This window comes from Phacochoerus africanus, chromosome 3 (assembly GCF_016906955.1).
Source record: "Phacochoerus africanus isolate WHEZ1 chromosome 3, ROS_Pafr_v1, whole genome shotgun sequence".
Classification (NCBI taxonomy): Eukaryota; Metazoa; Chordata; class Mammalia; order Artiodactyla; family Suidae; genus Phacochoerus; species Phacochoerus africanus.
Window position 1 is genome coordinate 14,178,684 of NC_062546.1, and position 19,563 is coordinate 14,198,246.

General features: G+C 45.5%; 1 protein-coding gene and 1 non-coding gene across 3 annotated transcripts in view; one reads left to right on the forward strand and one right to left on the reverse strand.

Annotated features, from left to right (window-relative positions):
• The window catches only part of EYA2 (EYA transcriptional coactivator and phosphatase 2), a 278,029-nt gene extending 265,601 nt beyond the window's left edge, over positions 1–12,428 (reverse strand). The window contains exon 1 of one of the 2 annotated variants that reach the window (XM_047770951.1): positions 12,288–12,428. The gene's annotated coding sequence lies outside the window, so the exon portion shown is untranslated. The remainder of the gene's footprint in view (positions 1–12,287) is intronic. The other variant, XM_047770952.1, reaches the window with a different exon arrangement.
• Positions 12,429–16,570: 4,142 nt separating this feature from the next.
• Positions 16,571–16,674, forward strand: LOC125123752 (U6 spliceosomal RNA). Its single transcript, XR_007134137.1, has one exon. It is a non-coding gene; the product is annotated as a U6 spliceosomal RNA (small nuclear RNA).
• Positions 16,675–19,563: the final 2,889 nt, after the last annotated feature.

Genomic DNA, 19,563 nt, shown 5'->3' on the forward strand with positions numbered 1-19,563 from the left:
AATAGAATACACCAATACGTCCTTGTAAAATACTGAAAACTTACAGTTAACACTAATGGCCCCTTTGCTTCCCTCCAGTTAATTAATTGTCCAGTTAAGTGAAAGTCAAAAAGGAGGAAAATGTAATGATTTCTATGGTGTAGAGGCAGGGAGTCCAGGGATTATGAAGACAACGTCTAGAATCACCTGCATACAAAGCCTGGCTCTACTCCTTACTCACTGTGTGATCTTGAACAAGTCCCTTCACTTCTCTGGGCCTGACTTTCCTCATCTAAGATGTGAATAGCAATAGACATCCTCCATAGAACTGTTGTGAGGAATAAGTGAGTTGATCCTTAATACTCATTCAGTATTAAGATCCTGCATTTAGCAAGCACTCAGAGGTCATGTTAATTAGCATGATATTCATCCAGAAGCCAGCCATTCTGCTTCTGAAGATGACTTGACTAACATTCTTGAGAATTTGTTGCATTTTATCCCCCTGAAAACTGAGTGCAGAACTGCATTGCTGGTTACTAGACAATGCTGTTATTCGAGGCGTTTGCTGTACACCACTTGCAGGGACAAGTTTTGGAAATAAAGGATTTTTTTTAAAATGAACAGATCTCAGGGAAAATTCCACATGTTCAGATCTGTTTTTCTCCGCTCATGAATCCTGCCATACCTGGATGCCACTTTTGCTGTACTTACCTGGTGGACTTGATCTTTAAACTGTTTTTGTCTTACAGTTAAAATCATGTGAAGCCAGTTGTTTGGAAGGTTTGGTATATGTTTTCCAAATGCATAAAAAGATAGACAGAGAACCCCAAAGAAAAACAAATTCATGCATGATTTAAGTTAATATGGAAAGGGTACACACTCCATTAAAAAGAAGATTGCCCTTCGGAGACTAATAGATTCTTGCAGAATGTGTGAAACCCCAAGACGGCAGCTCTCTGAAGAACAGTAAGGAATATTCCCTGAGCAAGTAACTGTCCCTTTCTCCCTTTCTGGGAGTATTTCTGGGGCTGTGTGCAAGGCCATTACACCCTAAGAACTGCCACTCTCTGAATGCGCAGGCCGTTTCCATCCATCACGGTACTGAGGCTTCCCTAACAAGCCCAATATGGACAGCAGCTGCCCCATGGACTGGGAAAGGGGCAGGGCCTCAGAGGACCCAAGTTTTCTGCCCAATGTCACACAGTGGGGAGTCCATCTCACCCCTCCCCAGTAGCTGCCCCACCTCCCTCATCTCCATCTCCTGGTCCCATATCACAGCCAAGGTCAGAGGAGGAGGTCATGCTCCCCTGGTTGGCAAGAAACTCCACAAGGTCTTAAGGAATGTCACCGAGAGAAGGGTGTCACAATCCCCTGCTGATACTTCTTCTGCTTGTTGTTGAGAAAAAAGTCCATTCCTTCTCAATGGGAAGGCAGGTGAAAGGCCACAAAGATAGGCTCACTGAGGATGAAGGAAGCTACCGAAAGGTCAGAAGAGACAATCCATAACCAGTGGTCAGCGGTAGGTCTCTGGGATTGGCCGCACACCTGTCCTGTGAGGGCTGCGGGTCATGTGGGAGAATGGACCTGTGCTTTGGCTTGGAGAGAGCCGGAAGGGAATGTCACTGGGCAGCCTCTTGACCTGCCGTCCAAGCCTCAGTTTCCCTGTTTGTTAATCAGACACACACATGTCATGGGATTATTATTATTTATTTTTTGGGGGAGAGGATTAAATGAGCTTGGTAGAAATGTCAGAGATTTTAAAAATCCACTTCTTCACTCTCCTCTTCCCCTCCCTGAATATTGAGATGATTTTGATTCAAAACTCTTAGATAAAGGCAAAGCTGTATACTTTAATTCTTCAAGGTCCCAGAACACTGGGGAAGTTTCATTCATTACATAATAGCACAAGGTAACAGGGGAACTATATTCAATATCTCATAATAACCCATTATGGAAAAGAATCTGAAAAAGAATATATACATAGATATATAGATATCTGAATCACTTTGTTATACACCTGAAGCTGAAACAATACTGTAAATTAACTATACTTCAACAAAAAAATTGTTTAAAATTATCCATCAATAGGAATTACTAACTCTTATGTCCTCTCACGACAGCCCTATGCAGTAGGTGTTTTATCTCTGGTCTATGAATAGGGAAACTGAGGCAGAGCTAGGTGAGACAGAGTTAGGATTTGAGTCCAGCATTTGGGCTCCCATGTCCCAGTTCTTAATGATGCACCACCATCTATAAAACCTGGTGAAGGCCAGAACTTAGAACAACTTAGCTTTAGAGCATATCAGATCTGGAACGTTCTCAGCGGGTACCATTCAAAGCTGGGGTTAGGAGGGGGCTATGCGTCTTTGGCAGGATAAGGCAGCAGGAGAAAAATGAGAAATCTTTTGTTTTTCTTTTTCAATTCATTAGGGTTTGTTGGGGTGAGCACGAACCTCATTTTTTTCTTCCCATGACTTCCCTTTCATTTTAACGGGGAAACACGCGTGCATTTCAAAGACGGCTCAATAGCAGCGTTGAAGTCTCAAGTTCAATCACAATGTCCCCATTGTGGCTGGGGGACTCCTTGGCCTTTAAGCTTGGGTTATAAAAATTTGGTCTGAGCCCAAAGTCTGGCTTTAATAGAATATTTTAATTTTGTTTAATGAATATTATTTTAAATCTGTTTGGCAGTTTTAAAATGTGTTCTTTTATTTTCAAATTAAAATTTACTAATGTTCAGTGCTTTTGGGGGGGGTGCAGCAAAGAGTGGGGGTGATAATAATACAAGCTACCATTTATTGAGTGCTTACTATGTGCCAAACACCCTGTTACCTCTTTTAACCCTCGTGACCTCCTAATGCACATGATCACTGCCTCCACTGTTGAGAAGTTGAGGCGGTCAGCCCCCAACCCGAGGTGGCATGGTCAGTTAGTGGGGGACTTAAGGTTCAGACCAGATCTGCCTGTGTTCAGGGTCTGCGTAATTAACCACTGCCCACATTCTCTTGATGCTGAAAAAGGACTCCATTGACCAATAGCTTAAAGGCACATCATTGGCCCAGTATATAATTCCCTATAACCTCAAGGGTAATGACAGCTGGCTTGAGCATAATAGCTGGCTTATTGGACATTCAGTGTGGGCAGGCACTGTGGCCAAGCTAGGCATTTTACATGTATTGCCTCCTTTAAATTCTCACAATGGCCTTTGGAAGCAGTTGTTATTGTCATTAGTATCACCATCCCCATTTTACAGAGGGGTAACTGAGACCCAGAGAGCCTAGGGTCTTGTAAGTTTGTAAATAATACATGTAAGGTTAACTACTAACACGACAAGAGTAATACAGTAGCCGACTCTGATACAGTTCATACTATTCGCCATAGACTACTGCAAACACTCTATATTTATTACCTTGATTGCCACGATAACTACCCTGTATTATAGGTGAAGAAGCTGAGGCACAAAAAAGTTAGGTAACTTGCCCAAAATTAGATAGTTAATACTGAGCAAGGTTTTGAACCCAAGCAGCCTGGCTCCTGGTTCCTGTATCTTAGAGATTCATGCTCTTAATCGCTAGGCTGTAAGTCAGAGTCAAGGCTTAAATTTTGGAAAGTCTGATTCTCCCCATTCCTACTTGTTCTCTCCACCACCTATTTTTTTTTACATAAAAAAGCATACACACACACACACACACACACACACATATATATATATATTCTTTTTCAGGTTCTTTTCCATTATAGGTTATTACAAGATATTGAATATAGTTCCCTGTGATACACAATAAGTCCTTGTGGTTTATCTATTTTATGTATAGTAGTGTGTCCCCACCACCCTTTAAGGGAAGCAGAAGGTTGTTGTCTATTCGAGGCAGGAAGCAAGCCATGAGTATTATCAGACACAGTTCTAGGCACAGAAGCCAGTAGACTGCTCTTATCAAACTGAGAATGGCTTCTTTGTATAAGAGCCTGCAAAGCTGGGCCTTTCTCTCCATCCTGCTGCCTGGATATTGGAAAGCTCGAGAAGTCGTATCATTGCCCACTGAAGCCTCAAGAGGAAAGAAGAGGCTGTGTGTTACTGGTGAAAAAAATCAGAGGTGCCAGATTGGGTGCTTCTTGCCTTTGGCTCCCCAGTAATTAGCCCAAGGCCTAGAACACAACTCAATAAATAATGCTGAATAAATAGTGAAAGAATGAATGCATCTGTAGCTCTCCCCCATCACCATACAATGTATCAGGCACATAGGAGGCATTCAATAAATAATAAATCAGAGAAATGGTGCATGCAATGTTCCAAGTGCATGTTCTTCCTTGTCAACAAAATTTGTCTTGTCATATTACAATAGCTCGGAGGTTAGAAAACATTCTGTAAAAGGTCACACAGTCTCTAGAGTAACTACTCAACGCTGTTAGCACAGAAGTGGCCACAGGCAATAGCTTAGACCATAGATTCCAGTGCTAAGCTTTCATTATTCCCCAAGGACAGGCTCAAGATGCTGTGAGATCCAGGGGATGCCTCTTATTTCTGAACTCTACTTTTGTTCCTGACCATCCATTAATATCACCCAGGCAACACAACTGGAAGCTGACTTTAAAATCTAGCTTTCCAGGGCAGACACGTGAAGGAAATGTAGCTCTCGTTACATGGGGGGGGGGGGGGGGGGGGAGTGTTGGGAGGGGCAGGGAGGCTGGATATCCTAGTGGTTAGGAATCAAAACTGGGTTTGATCCCAGTCAATCCTGGGTCTGACTTGAGCCATGTAACCCTGGATGAGTTACTTCACCTCTAATAAGAGATCCCATTTTTGCATCTATGAAATAGGGATGATCATAACCATAATAATAGCACATTCCATCTAAGGCTCTTTGGAGTCAGAAATATGAGTGTTTGCTTAGCACAGTGCCGGGTGCGTAGTAAATGTTCAATGACTATGGGCCCCTTGTCTTGGGTCTCTTTGAGAAACAAAACAAAAAATGCATCCACTAAAAGTAAGCACAAAGACAAGGCAGTAAAGCTGCAGGGCAAGACATTTCCCAAATCAGGTTCCTAAAGGCACACAGCAAGGCATTCCAGGGGCCCCAAGGTGTCAGAAAACTCTCCACTCTGGGTCAAATCACAAGCAAGCCCCCCCAATCTCTCTGCTCACCACCCATCCCCCCCCAAAAGCCTGCTTCTATGTCTTTTTTTTTTAATCACTTTTTCTTGTGGGAAGACATTTGGAGCGTTTCAGACATTTGCTGACTTTCAGACATTCTCCCCTCCCACTGCCCTTCCCTCCACCCTCCAACGTTCAAGTCTTCAGGAAGTAGGGCCTCTTTAGCAAGAGGAGAACACCAGAGAGCCCCCAGCCCATCGCAGCCCAGAGGTGAATAATCTTTTCAGCTCCATTCTTCTCAGCTGGATGGGGCCAAAACTCTGTTTACAACACAAGTGGCAAGTCACAACTTGTTATGCCATAGGACACCATCCAAGCGGCGAGTCACCGCTTCCCTCTACTGTACCAGTGACACAAAAGGCCAGAGGTGCAGGAATCTGCCCTCCGTGTTCCTTCCGCTCCGCCCCCTTCCCAACTCGGAAGGGCATTCAGACCTTTGCTGGGGAGACCAGTGTTTCTAGAACACTCTGAAACAAAAGGCCCCATATGGGCAAATAATACACACCCATAAAAGAAAACAACCGTTTTTGCAGCGATACTCTTTCTGTCTCTCCAAGGAGGAGGGTTTCTCCCTCCGTGGAATTTCCATCAGTGTGGGGGTTGGTACCAAACTCGGGGACTCTCCTCCTCTCTCTGTATTTCAGGGAGCTGCCTATCAAAGAAGACCTAAAGGTTTGTACTTACACGTCGCACCCCACATGCTAAAAAAAAAACAACAAAAAAACCCACATGCTTGTTCCCAGGAACAAAAAACTGTTTTGGAAATGACCAATACCTTAAATCACAAAGTTATTCCAGGAAGGCGATGGGGTGAAGAAATGGACCAGAAGGAACCCAAGCCATTTTGACCTCTGGCTTCTGCATATCCAGACACCAGGAATGAAACATTTGCTTTGGAGAAAAGGGTGGCCCCGGAACCTTTTTTTTTTTTTTTTTTTTTGGTGGAGCAGTGAGAGGGAGGGATCCAAAGAAGATGGGAATCCCAGCCTTTCCATCTCGCTTTACCCAGGAACGTCGAGATCTTTCAACCGTGGGCTCAGAAACCCCCTTTCTGTGTCCACTTCAACCATACACATCTAACAGGCAGGAATTCAGACTTGGCCGAGGTGAGGAGAACTGGTGGTTTCTGCCCTGTTTTGGTGACCTTCATGGGCTTATTTATGCACTTCAAGCTCATGACCTAATAGATGTTGGTTTGGCTTCTCTTCTCATAATAGCAGCCTGTAAAAAGCTTTTGAGAATTCCCCGTGTTTTCTTATTTTGGGTCAAGAAAATAAAATCGATATCTAAGTAATCTTAAAAAAAAAAAAAAGCCTGCACAATCTAAAACTTTGGAATGTTTCCACTTGGGCTACAGATATCTCTGAAAGCCTCCGAGATCAGCAAAGTTAAGACCAACATTTGCCATTTTTAAGGTGACATATTTGGTAACAGCGTATGCGAGAATTAGCTAAGAGGGACTTTTCTGACATAAGTCAAACAATGACATTTAAAACTCACGTTAAAACAATTACCGTGTGGAATTTTTCCGTGTTTTTCCCATTTCTCAAACAGAAGTGTATATACTTTCAGCATAGTTTCTTGCTGTAATTTTCTTTCTTGGCAAACCCACATCTTACCATGAAACCCAAAGTATGCACGCTACAGAAACAATAATGGTTGAAACAGACTCGGCTGTCTCTGGCATGATTTTTCTTTACAAAATTAAAACGTCTTTTGGCTAATACACTGTCCATTTCAGTTATGAAAGACCATTCTTGGGAGAAGAACAGAAAAGAAAGGCGAGCTGACACATTCCACTGATTCGAGACAAAAAGTTGCTGTATTCATATGGTAGGTAGTCAAACCTCCAGTTCCTGAGTCTTTGGGGGGGAAAATATCGATTTTATCATTCTTCCTTCAGTTAAATTCACAGAGCTGACGATTTCCCTCAGAATGACTGTGGGAATATCTATGTAAAATCTGAGAATGCAGATTTTAAAAACCTAACTTTACTACAGCCTCAAAAGGAAACTAGAGGGGGAAAAAAATCCAGTGTCACTGAAATCACACCCGTTTTCTTGTTATTGACACAATACTATGGATCCTAAATGACGAGATAATTTCTAACCTCTTTTAAATCCTTGGTTCATTTTTAAATGTGTCTAAATGGACTTTATTGGGCAAAGACAGTCGGTTATGCGCACATGCTCAAAACTGGTAAAAAGTAAACCTGTCTCCTTGGCTGGCTGTTCCTCTCCATTCCTGTTTTAAATTCCTTCGCGTTATCTGAAAGCAGAGGCAGCCTTTGCCAAAGAGCCTAAGAAGCCCCATCTGCGCCCTAGTATCGTCAGACGGGTTATGACAGGGATGACGAAGCCCTGCTTTCTAGAGATCCGGGTCTGAGGGCAGAGACCCTCTCAGCCACCCCTCCAGGCTCGTCCCAAAGTGGGGCCCTCTAGTCCTGGCTGACCCTCAGCCCGCCTGTCCCAGAGTCAGGCACCCGCCGGCCTCCCTTTACCGTCAAAGTGGCAAAGAGGAATCGTTCCGGGTACCTGACTCTTGGGACCACCTGTTCCCAATTATTCTTCGCTCTCCAACTGTTTATAATCTAACCCCCAAACAATAACCCACCCAGAGCGATCCAGCACCTTCCAGTAAACTTGATCGGGACAGCCTCCCATACTGTGTCAGGGCCTTGCCACTGCCGGTCACGTTGCTGACCCTTTAGAGGAACTGAAATGCGTGGCGTTACAGGATCAGAAGGACCAACCCAAACTAGCCCTTGTAAATAAACAGTCCTTTTTTTCTTTTACAGGATCATGGACAACCCGCTAAATATCATGACTCGCCAAAGCCCAGATGGGTGTTTTCTAAATATTTAAAACAATTTTTCTGCCATTTAAGGCAACAGCAAAAAAAAAAAAAAAAAAAAGTCAGGGGAGAGTCAGAAAAAAAAATTGTGTTCGGTACATTTAAAACCATCCACATTCAGCATCTCTCTCCAAGGAAACAAGAGCAGAAATTTCTCTAAGGCAAAGTTTTCATGGCACAGTCGGCAGCGGGTCACTACCTAGACTCTGGGTCACTCACTCTGGGGCCGCTCGTGAGAAGTTTGACTTGTGACTCGGTTTCTTTGTTAACAAAGTTGACAAAATCATGATGATGATGGTACATAACTCAGAATGTTGCTGTGAGATCCATCCTGAGAATCGCACGTCCAGTGTTGACTTCAGGTCTAGCTTACAAATAAATAAATGCTCGGCTATGTCCATCATGATCATTAAATATATGATTTAATCGGAGTGAAATGGCAAAAGCACCAGTAGAGTGAAAGTGGGAAAAAAAATGGGGGTTGGGGGGAGCAGCAAAAATAAACTTTAAAGCCTGTGGCTTTCTTTGTCCTCTTCTCCTCCATACACCTGGCAGGTACTCGCATCTCTTGAAACGGCTTTTAAATCACACGCCCCAGAGAACCAGCCCTGGCCCCTCTGATGGACTTTCAGCAGCACAGTGAGTCTGAGGCAGTCATTTCAAGTATTTGCCACCTGATTGAGGGGGTTTATCCCTGGATTAGAAGAGGTGTTAGTTAAACACCATTAGGCCTTAAGATCTTCAAATACGGAAAATGAAGCATTGTCTCCAGCAGATTCTTTGCTAATTATTTCCCTACCAGAGCCTTCTTTTTGTTTCCTATGTTGGGGGACTGTTTGAACAGCCACAAAACCAGAAGGGGACAAAAAAGCGGGCCCATCGAAGGCTGTTATGATGTTGGGGGACGGAGATGGGGGGCCCGTGTGTGTGTGTGTGTGTGTGTGTGTGTTTTCTGTCAACAGGCTGTATTTTCTCAACTCTGGGGTTCATTCTCTGTAAAGAGATTCCTTTTGAGTGAAGTCCACCAACTCCTTTTTCAGAGCAGCTAGCTAGGGAAAAAAAAAAAAAAAAGTTTCCTTCCACCAACAAAACCCAGTCTTGGCAAAGTGTCAGAAGGTTCAGCCTTTGGAGGTAACTGAATAACCAGCCGCTTCGTCTCCACAAACCCCCTCAGATAAGGAGAAGGACATCAGGAGAACGAAGTAAAAAATTTTGGGGGGAGACAGTTTACCTCTCCCAGAAGGAATTCATGTCAGGCCGGAGAGCCTTGCATTTCATCTGGGCCGGGGGGAGAGGAAGCCTTGTCACCCAGGGCGCACGGGTGCACGCTCACGTGCACGCACACACACACACACACACACCCCACTCCAACACACAATGCTACACCTCAGACCTGTGGCCACTGCCTAATGCTTATTATGGTTTTACTTCTTTCCCGAGCATTTTTAGGCTAAGGAGGCCTGTCCAGCAAAGACAAAACCCAACGCCTGTTGCAACTTCCACCCATCTCCTTCTAGAAGATAATGTGCTGTGCGTGGCGTGCTTGGACATCGAGGGCCGGGCAAAAATCTCAAGATAGCTCCACTCCCTTCATTTTTCTCCCGCAGCCCTGGGCTCGCTGTGCCGAGAGCAGCATCTGTCACGAGCTTCTGGGAACCTCACATTATGCACCATAACCGCCTGTGATTTTATTATACAAGGAGTTTATTGCTGGCCTAATTAGTTTCAAACTGGGCATTCCAGCTGCGGACACCTAAAAAACATCTGGTGGAAGGAGGAAGAATGAGTTCGGAGCTGGTTACGGTTTGGATTTCAGCATAACTCAGGTCTCTTGCGCCTGACACAAGTTATCTTTGGAAAAGTAACTGAAAAAATAAGGAAACGGTTTCTTCTTTGTGGGAAAGGAGTCATCTTTGTCCTGGGGGAACCCAAAACGTCTTAAAGTGGACGTGCCTGGACTGTGGATAATTTTTCCCCCAAACTGCTGGGGTCTCAGTAGCTAGCTCAACCCAGTTCCAACTGTACTTTGCTACACACCACAGAGTGTTTTCTGTTGAGGACTGTTTTGCTCTCCCAACAGCAGCTAGCATTTTATCAATTTATCCGTCTGGAACCAGGCTTGCGATCTCTTACATTGCAATTTAAAGCAGAAGTAATTCGGCATATTTGAAACAGCACGTCTTGGATGTTTTTGCCAAATGGTAATCCTCTAACAAGTCAACAAATCATATCTCTTTATCATGTGTTTAATACAATACAAAAGGCATGAAAAGAAGATTCTAAAATTTAAGTGATTAAAACATCTGCGGTTTTTTTTTTCTCCAAATCTCAAAATACTGGGATAATGACTTTCTGCCTTATTTCCCTCAGTTATTTCATATGAGGAAAGCTTTATGTGTTTATAGAATATTCTCTTACACACTAGGTGAGCTATTTCGAGAGGAAAAATGCCAAGTCCTTTAAGATAAAATAGTTCATCACACTGTGAAGCTAAAGTTACAAGACAAGGATGGAGTAACTACTACCTGCGAGTGGAGCCCATGAACCACTTTTTAAAAAGTTCGAGTCCTTTTGGATCTGGCTGCCTTGGTCGAAATCACAAAATTTAGAATCTCCTCAAAAGGCGAGGAGATTTGGAATACAAACACGATCTTATGCTTAGTCTAAAGCAAGATCCAAACTGTCACCATTTGTTATATAAATTACTTACTAACTTTTCCTAGTCTGAGGATGTCTAAATGCAAGGAAGTAGAAAGTTGAAAGGGTTTGAAGGTGATGAGCAAAGTTGAAAAAAAAAAAAAAAAAAAGGAACCCTTCTTGGGTAAAGTTGCATAAGATTTTTTTTCTCACACACACTATTTTTAAAAGGAGGTCCTCCTTCTCTCCCTCCCTCACCCCCCCCACCCCAAAAGAGGTCCACGGGCTGGTAAAGCGGCTACTAGCCCAGTACTCATACTCTCGGAGTAGAAATTGTCCTCAAGCAAGAAAGGGCTCCCGAAATTCAGAGATTCGGTTTGAAATACAATTGTCCGCTGGTTATAATTTCCTTTGGAAGGGAGCTCCCTAACTCAAACCTAATTCAGCACTCAGATTCTTACTTGATGTTTGTAAATCATTCCACCTCCCCTCTGCCTGGTTCACAGCTCGGATCTTCACTCATTTCACTGCACCTCGTAATTAAAAGGTACCTTCACCAAGGGGTGATTTATACCTAGACTTATTTTTTTAAAGGTAATTCTAAAGATTACATTGCATTTCGGGGAAAGGGGGGAGAAAAGAAAATGGTAGCCATAAAAAGGCAGCATCAGTCTAGCTTTTGAAAGAGGCTTCGGGACGTAGCAGCGTGCATGCTGTCAACTCTCAGCCCAGGCTAGGCTTTGCTTAGGGGGAAAAAAGGAACCGTCAAAGAGCTTCACTTTTCAGCAGCGGAGGCTTTTGCGCATTGAGGACTTTTGGGATGCGAGTATTTTCCCCAGTCAAGCTTCCCTAATACTCCTTGAGTTTGTAACCTATTTATTTGGGGCAGGAAATACATTTACGGAGCTCAGGCCAGCATGGGCCCTTCAACCTCCAGGCTGCACGGCTAAAAAACAATTCCCTTCTTTGCTTTTGTCCCGTGACAACAAAACCCTCGTTTCCTTCTCAACATCCTTTTGATGTAAAGTTTTCTAAGTTTCAACTCCAACTTCAGCCTGCGCCAGGACGCCGGTTCCGGTACAAAGCTCGAAAAGCTGGACCAGCCTGGGCCGAGCACAAGTGGACTTTAAAAAAGAAATGTACCTAGGGAAAAAAAGGCTCACTGGGCCGTTCCAGCCCCATCCCGGGAATTCCAGCCGTTTGCTCCACGGTTACCCCATAACCAGCGCCCGAGGGCGTGAGTTGGTCTCCTGGCTCCCAGCGCCTTTTGGTCCGATTAGGGGAGCGCCCCTCACCGAGAAGGAACCAAACGCGGGGGCTCAGGCCAGTCTACACCGCCCGCGCCCCATGCACTTGTCCCTCGCGCGGGAGTGCACATTTAAGGGTCTTCGACTCTCCGGCGCACGGGGAAACTGAGGCCTGGACCCCGGGACCGACTCTCGCCAAACAGGGTCTGCCCGCTGTTCCCGCTGCCCTTGTCCCTGAGGCGCCCTGGGAGCCCCCGGCGCCCGGATCCTGCCGGTGCACCCCCGAGCGCCCCGACAGCTGCGGAAGCCCCCGGCTGATCGAGTGCCTGAGAGATGCTCCAGGCCAAGGGGGCCAGGTCTACCGCGGCCCCGCCAATCCCGGCGGGCGGCCCGGGCTGGGCGCCGCGGGCGGTACTCACCGCGCGCAGTGGAGAGGGCGCCCCGGCGCGGTGCTGGCGGCCGAGCGGACGCGGGTCGGACTCGGCCGGGCTGACTGCGGCGGGCACGTTGCTGCCGCCGCTGCCGCCGCTGCCTCCGCCTCCTGGGCTGCCGCGGCCGCTGCCTGCGCGGGGAGGACCGGCCCCTTCCCCTCCCTCGGCCGGGCCCTCCCTCTGCCCCCGCCCGGGTCCCCGCGCCGCGGCGTGGGCGCGTGGGGGCGCCGAGGCGCGGCGCTGGGCTCCGCGGGCTCACACCCCCGGCGGCTGGACGCGGGGCGCGGGGCTCCTGCCCTTCCGCTGCCGCCGCGCTGCTCTCTGCGCCTGCAGCCCAGCCGGGCGCGCTCGCTCCAGCCGGTCCTGGAGGAGGCGAGGGCCCAGCCTCCTCCCCACCCACCGACACCCACACCTCCTCCCTCTATGCGCCAGGCATGGCCCCAGAAGAGAAAGACTGCCTGGAAGGGACCTCAACGGCGACACTGACTTCATTCATTCAGCTACCTGTTCATTCATTCATTCATTCGACATCTATAGAACATCTGCAGCACCAGGTACAGCTCCTGGGAGATTGAGCTAGAACAAGATAGACTAGTTTTTGTGCCTTCCCGGAACTTCCACTCACACGGGGAGACGGACTGTAAACAAACAAGTGAAGAAGCAAGGCAATTTCAGAAAGTTATAATTATTACGGAGGGGGCCGAATCATGTGCTGGGGCAAGAGAACAGCAATCTTGGCGGCAGTAGTCAGGGAAGACCTCGCTGAGGAGGTGATACCTGTGAGAGGAGGAAATGCCCTTTCTAGTGCTGCCTGCCAGAGGAGCGGTCAGGAATCGCCTTTGACCCATTTTGCAGGAAGGGGAGACTGAGGTCCCAAGAATTTAACTTGCTTACCCCAAAGCAGTGGTACACGCCCCTCCACATGTACCCTCAAATTAAAGCACCCCGCTTACTGCATCCTCTCCTGACCACCTCTTTCCGTCTCCCCCCAAATAAACCGTGGTAAACAGAGTCTATGCAGCATTTTTCTCCCTCTCACTCACTTTCTCATGTTTATGAAGCTCCATTAAGGAATACCCAGGATGCCTCGGTCCGAAAAATGTCAACCACTGTCCTTCGTAAGCTCAATAAATACAGGGTGCCCAGATAAATGTGAATTTCAGAGAAACAAGGCATAGGTTTTAGTCTGAGTAGTTTTTGCACAGCAGGTGGTGCACATACTAAAAATGTTTTCACTTTTCTCTGAAATTTAAATTTAAATATCCTTTATTTTTCTGGTTGTCCTGAGCCCATCCAGCTTGCCAGATTTTTCCTTATCTCCTCTGCTCCCCTAAAGAGACTGAAAAGTAGACACTGTCAGGAGCCTGTTTTACAAATGACCAAGGCTTAGCTCAAAGAAGGAAGAAAGTGCCTCAGCCAGGGCCAAAGTTCAGGGCCCACTGACTCCAAAGCCCTTGCTCTCCAGATATAATATAGAGCCTTCAACTCTGGTTGCGACGTTATTGGAAAGCCAGGGAAATTTAAGCTCCTGGGCCCCTCACTGGCTACGCCTCTTTCTAAGACCCTGACAGGGACCTAGAAATGCATTCACGTGGTCAGTGTTCATGGAAAATTTATGAAAGTCCTTTGCTTTTGACAGTTAGCAGCAACCAGCAGAGACCAGGGTCTCTTTCCATTCTGCTTCCCTGCTGGAGCACTTGACCTTGAGTAGGTGATGTGAGAGTGGTCACTGCTATTTGGGGGACCCAGCAAGGGGAAAGTTGAGTTGGGAATCTGTGCTGTTTGTGGTGTTTTTCAGCTTCTTAAAATATGGCTTGCTTTCTTTTTTGGTCTTTTTAGGGCCACACCCAAGGCACATGGAGGTTCCCAGGCGAGGGGTCGATCAGAGCTGTAGCCGCTGGCCTACAGCACAGCCATAGCAATGCCAGATCCAAGCCACATCTGCAAACTACACCACAGCTGACGGCAACCTGGGATCCTTAACCCACTTAGCAAGGCTAGGGATTAAACCTGTGTCCTCATGGATACTAACTAGGCATATTTGTTTCCACTGAGCCACGTCGGGAACTTTGTGATTTCTTAATTCAAAGAACTATTCACTTTTGTACTGAATTTCAAGCTCACAATTTTGTATTTTTTCTTAAATAAGACCCCAAGTTGTATAAGCAGCAGGTCCCACTCTGCCAGGAACCACCTCTGGTCACAGCTGATTCCACCCCCTTTTTTCTCCCCAAACTTCAATAAAGCAATCATGTTCAGTGAGCACAAGTATCCCCTTTGTAGGAGGCAGGTGAGGTTAGATCTGCCACTCCTGGATGAAGATGACTCTTCTGCTTTCTGGCTGCAGAATGTATATGAGTCCTTGGCCTTATCTCTAAAGTGGAGATAACAGTACCAACGTATAATTATCATCATGACAGTTTGCTGAGATCATGCTTGTGGAAATACTTTCTACTGTGACCATAGCTGGCACGAGCAATTGCTCAACAAATATTATTACTGTACACACAACCTCACTTCCCATAGCATCTTTGCAGAAAGCTCTCAGTCATCATCAATTGAGCATCTGAATGCTCTCCAGAGGTGTTTAATTTATCTTGGCCCACAAGCCTTCATATAATGTTGTTCAAACAGTGGCAGTAAGCAGACTCTTTTTTCCTAAAGGAAAAGAATGGAACAGACTGGAATAGAAAATATCAAGTGAATTGCATGCAATCTGTGTGTGTGTGTGTGTGTGTGTGTGTGTGTGTGTGTACTGCTCAGGATGTGAAATGTGTTTCTTCTTGCAGATCCTGGGCAAAATGTTGAAGAACACTTACTAATCAAGGCTACTCTATGGGATGCAAAGGGTTAATCTGTTTCCTTCCAGTCATCTCACTCCTTCACCAGAATCTGGTCCACTATCTCATACATGGCAGCCACACCCCACGGCCCCCAGAGAGAGAAACAGGAGGCAGGTGCTTATTAATTTTATTTTTTCCTTCTCTTAGGGCAGTGGTTCTCAACCCTGGTGTGCACATTAGAATCTCCAGGGGAGCTTTTAAAAATCCCCATGCAGAGGCCCCACCCCAGACCAATTAAGCCAGACTCTCTAGGGAAGGGACGGAGGCGTCAGCACTTTTTAAAGCTCCCTGGGGGATGGTGATGCCAGGGTGCAGCAGAGTCCCCAGGAGAGTCCCCATGTTTGGGAGAAAAAGGATTTGACCACAGATTTACAGCAGATGAAATAGGAACTCACATAAGACTCAGGGCTCCCACTTCTTACCCAAGACCACTGAAAATCCAGTCCCCTTCCTATGCGGGGACATGTCCTTCCTGTCCATCTTTCCCTGATTTTCTTCCCCCCCTCCCCAGTTTTGAGGATTTTACTTGAAACCATGCAAAATGAAATTATATTTTGTGTGTGTGTGTGTGTGTGAAGTGGTATCTTTTTTATTTTTAAAAATATTTTTAACGTTTTTTGTTTTTTCCATTAGAGTTGGTTTACAGTGTTCTGAAAATTTCTACTGTACAGCAAAGTGACCCAGTCACGCACATATACATATATTCTTTTTCTCACATTATCCTCCATCGTGTTCCATCAGAAGTGACTATATATAGTTCCCTGGGCTATACAGCAGGATCTTGTTGCTTATCCCTGGATAACTTCTTGATAAATATTTGTCCTCATTTTATAATGACCAGAAAAATAATCTCAGGCAAAATCTGAAAATGCTAAACCGTAAAGCAGATTCTTTGGAGTGTAGACCGCAGGCATGCCTGCCCTGGAGTAAAACACTTTTTCCCCCCTAGAACCTTCCAAGTATAAATGTCCTCTGAAGCCAGAAGACCAGCTTAACTATGAAAACTACAAACTTCACAATGTTTCCAACTTGTATATACATATCCTACAAACACACATGTGTACTCTCCATGCCAAATCATGCCTTATTTCTATACACATTCCTTTCCCATCTGCAAAAATCTCCTCTACAGAAAAGTACTTCTTTTTGTTTTAATGCATTCATTTAAACCTTGGCTCTTTCCAAAAAGGATTTGAGGTTGCAGCAGAATAAGAAAACAAGAAAAGCAGGTGAAGGGGAAACACAGGGAAGGAAAGAAAAGAAAGTCAAGGGTGATATTTGCAAAATATGTGCTAAAAGTCCTGAGCCCTTGTTAGTGGTGGACTGAGAATTAGATGCTGAGCTTCCTGGCAGCCAATGCAAAGAGGAAAGTGTGACAAATTATACCAATGGCTTTCAAACTTTCTTTTATTCAAAAGTAAGCATAGTGTGCCTGCTTTGGCAGCACATATACAAAAACTGGAACAATACAGAGATTAGCACCACCCCTGAGCAAGGATGACACACAAACTTGCAAAGCGTTTCATATTTTTTACAGATGAATTAAAAGGAAAAAAAAAAGTTAGCATGCATAGAATCTCAGTATGAAAAAAGGAGGTGAAAACTCCCAGCCTCAGCCTCATCCCTTATACCTCGGTCTTGAAGACACCCCAAGATTGTCAAGTTTGAAAGCCATGGATTTCGAAGTGCTTCTGTTTCATGACTCTCAAAGCCTATCAGAAACTAACAGACTACTGGAACAAATCAGAACACTTCGTGATACTGGCACAGGAGAGGAGTTTTCCCATGAGTCCTTGAGAAAAAAGGCAACACGTGACACACATTGTGGAGGTGGGGCAAGGGGCTTTTTGCAAATATAAAATATAAAATACATACATGAAATATAAAATATCCCATCATACACACATCTCACATCTTCCCTCACCCAAGAACAAGAAAGAGGGGCACAGCTATCCTCCTGGTAAATAGCTTCCCAACAGACTGCCTCTTTGGTTTTTTGTTTGTTTTTTCCTTGCTTTCTGTTATTTACTTTCATTTTTTAATTTTTAATGACTTTTTTTTTCTATTATAGTTGGTTTACAACCTCTTTGTTTTTCATATCCAACTTCAGGGCAGGCATGTTTCTTAAAATAATCAGAACAGTGTTGATAAAAGAAAAATGACATTTGTATCCTCAACATTTCAGGTAGCATTTCTACCAAAATAACAGGTAAAGAAAGTAACATTTTAGCTACTACTGAGAGGCTATCACACTTAGAAAAGTGCACCAAGATGCCGAGAAGGGGACAAGCCATCGGGGGTGACCGTGTCACCATGTCACCACATACAAATCAACTGTTTGTTGAAAACCTTAGTAATTGGTAACCAGGAAGCCATGCTTTCAGCATTTTACATCCTAAATGAGCTAGTTTGACACTTGATGGGTGTTTTAAGTATTTTGTTCCATCTTAGGACACTGGGGGCTTGCATGGACAAGTCATGCATTATAACTTCTCCCATTTAAAATAATAGGAAATCAACTCTTGGTGTATTTTCAGGCAGAGCATCAGAATTTCAGGATCACGGATGTCCAGCGGGAGATGCTTATGCCCACGCGGAAAGCCATTGTCAAGACACCAACACGCACGGTTCCCTCTGCCTACACTGCCCCTCCCTGACACAGTCCCAGGGTTTTCCCTTCATTCAGGTCTCTGCTGAAGAGTCTCCATCCCCGAGAGTCCCTCCCTGACCATCTTGTTTGTCCAAAACAGCAAACTCACCAAAACTGTCCCCCATTTTTCTCGCCGAGATCACTGATCACTCCACGACGCTCCCTCATGCATTTACCTGGTTCTCTGTCCATGCTGTGTCCCTCCCACTGGAGTATCAGCTCCATATCAGCAGAGACTTGGCTCTTTGGCTCATGGCCGTATCGCTAGTTCCTAGAACCGTGCTGGGTGCATGGGGACCACTCAACAAAGAGCCGATGAATGAAGGACAGATACAGACGAAATGGTGTGGCCTTTGATGCTGCATGCACAGGATGACCACAGTCGGGCTGCCCTTTCTGATTTCCTTTACCTCCACACTCCCCCCCCCCAATAAATAAGCAAGAATAAAGATATTTCAGAAGTCCTGTTTTCTAGAAACCAGAAAAGAACCCAAGTTATGGGTCAAGGTTTTTTCTTCTCTTTTGCTTTCACGAGCTCTCTCTTTCTATTTGTTCTGCAGCTTGACATTTCCTTAAAGACCTGCCACTTTTTGCTTTCTTTGTTCCCTAGAGAGAGAAAGCAAATAGGATGAAAAGATTTACGGCTTTTAAATACATGTGGTTTCTCTTTTTGAGCCTCGCGTTTAGCTGAATGTCATCTTTTTTTTTCTTTTCTTTTCACGGCCACACCCGAGGCATATGGAAGTTCCCAGGCTAGGGGTTGAATCAGAGCTGCAACTGCCGGCCTACGCCACAGCCACAGGAACTCAGGAACTAAGCCGCCGTCTGTGACCTGCACCACAGCTCGAGGCAACCCTGGATCCTTAATGGATGGAGCAAGGCCAAGGATTGAATCCATATCCTCATGGACACTATTGTTCTTAACCCGAGTGAGGCCAGAGATAGAACCCGCATCCTCACGGATACTGCTTGGGTTCTTAACCTGCTGAGCCACAAAAGGAACTCCCTGAATATCATCTTTGACGGTGCATAGGGCCCACTGGTCTCCAGGTCGTGCCAGGGGCATGATCTTGGAAACGCTGAGTGAGAGACTTCAGAAAGCTCCACAACCCAGCCGGAAATCACTGTACATCAAAAGAGAACGTAGGGTCCTGAAGACATAGGGACCGTCTTGAAGAGATGATGGGAGTCCCTCAAGTTCAAAGGTCTCGAGCGCTCCGGGAGCGGAACCTGTCAGAGTGACGTGGGCACTATTAATACTAAAGCATAAACCGGGACGTTTGCAGGCAAACTGGGACAGACGGCCACCCTGCCTAGACAGGGTGACTTAGATATGTCCTGTGGACCAAAGAAATGTGAAATTCAATCGAGTTATCATATGGGAAGCGATGACAACAGGTAGACCAGGGGCTGTGAGCAACCCCTCTCGCAGTTATAAAATCATCAACATAATTGTCAGCGCAGTTCAGGACATCCCACCCCTGTCTCTGACAAGACTCTAGTCAGTGCTCTGGCCCAGATCTCTGGTTGTCACGCAACGTCACTGTGCTGAGAAGCGGTCTCCCTAAACTGGGTGGGCTGACATGCTGGACTCCTACATGCGTCTCGGGAACACTTTCCCCAAATGTCTGCGGTTCCCTATCTCTTACTCTGCTGGAATCTCTAGAACATGTGCCAGGGACCTCTTTAGCAGTCTGGGGATGGCTAAGGACATCTTCTCAGAAAAATACTTCTAAATACACAAAAATGCATATAATGCACACATGGTGCT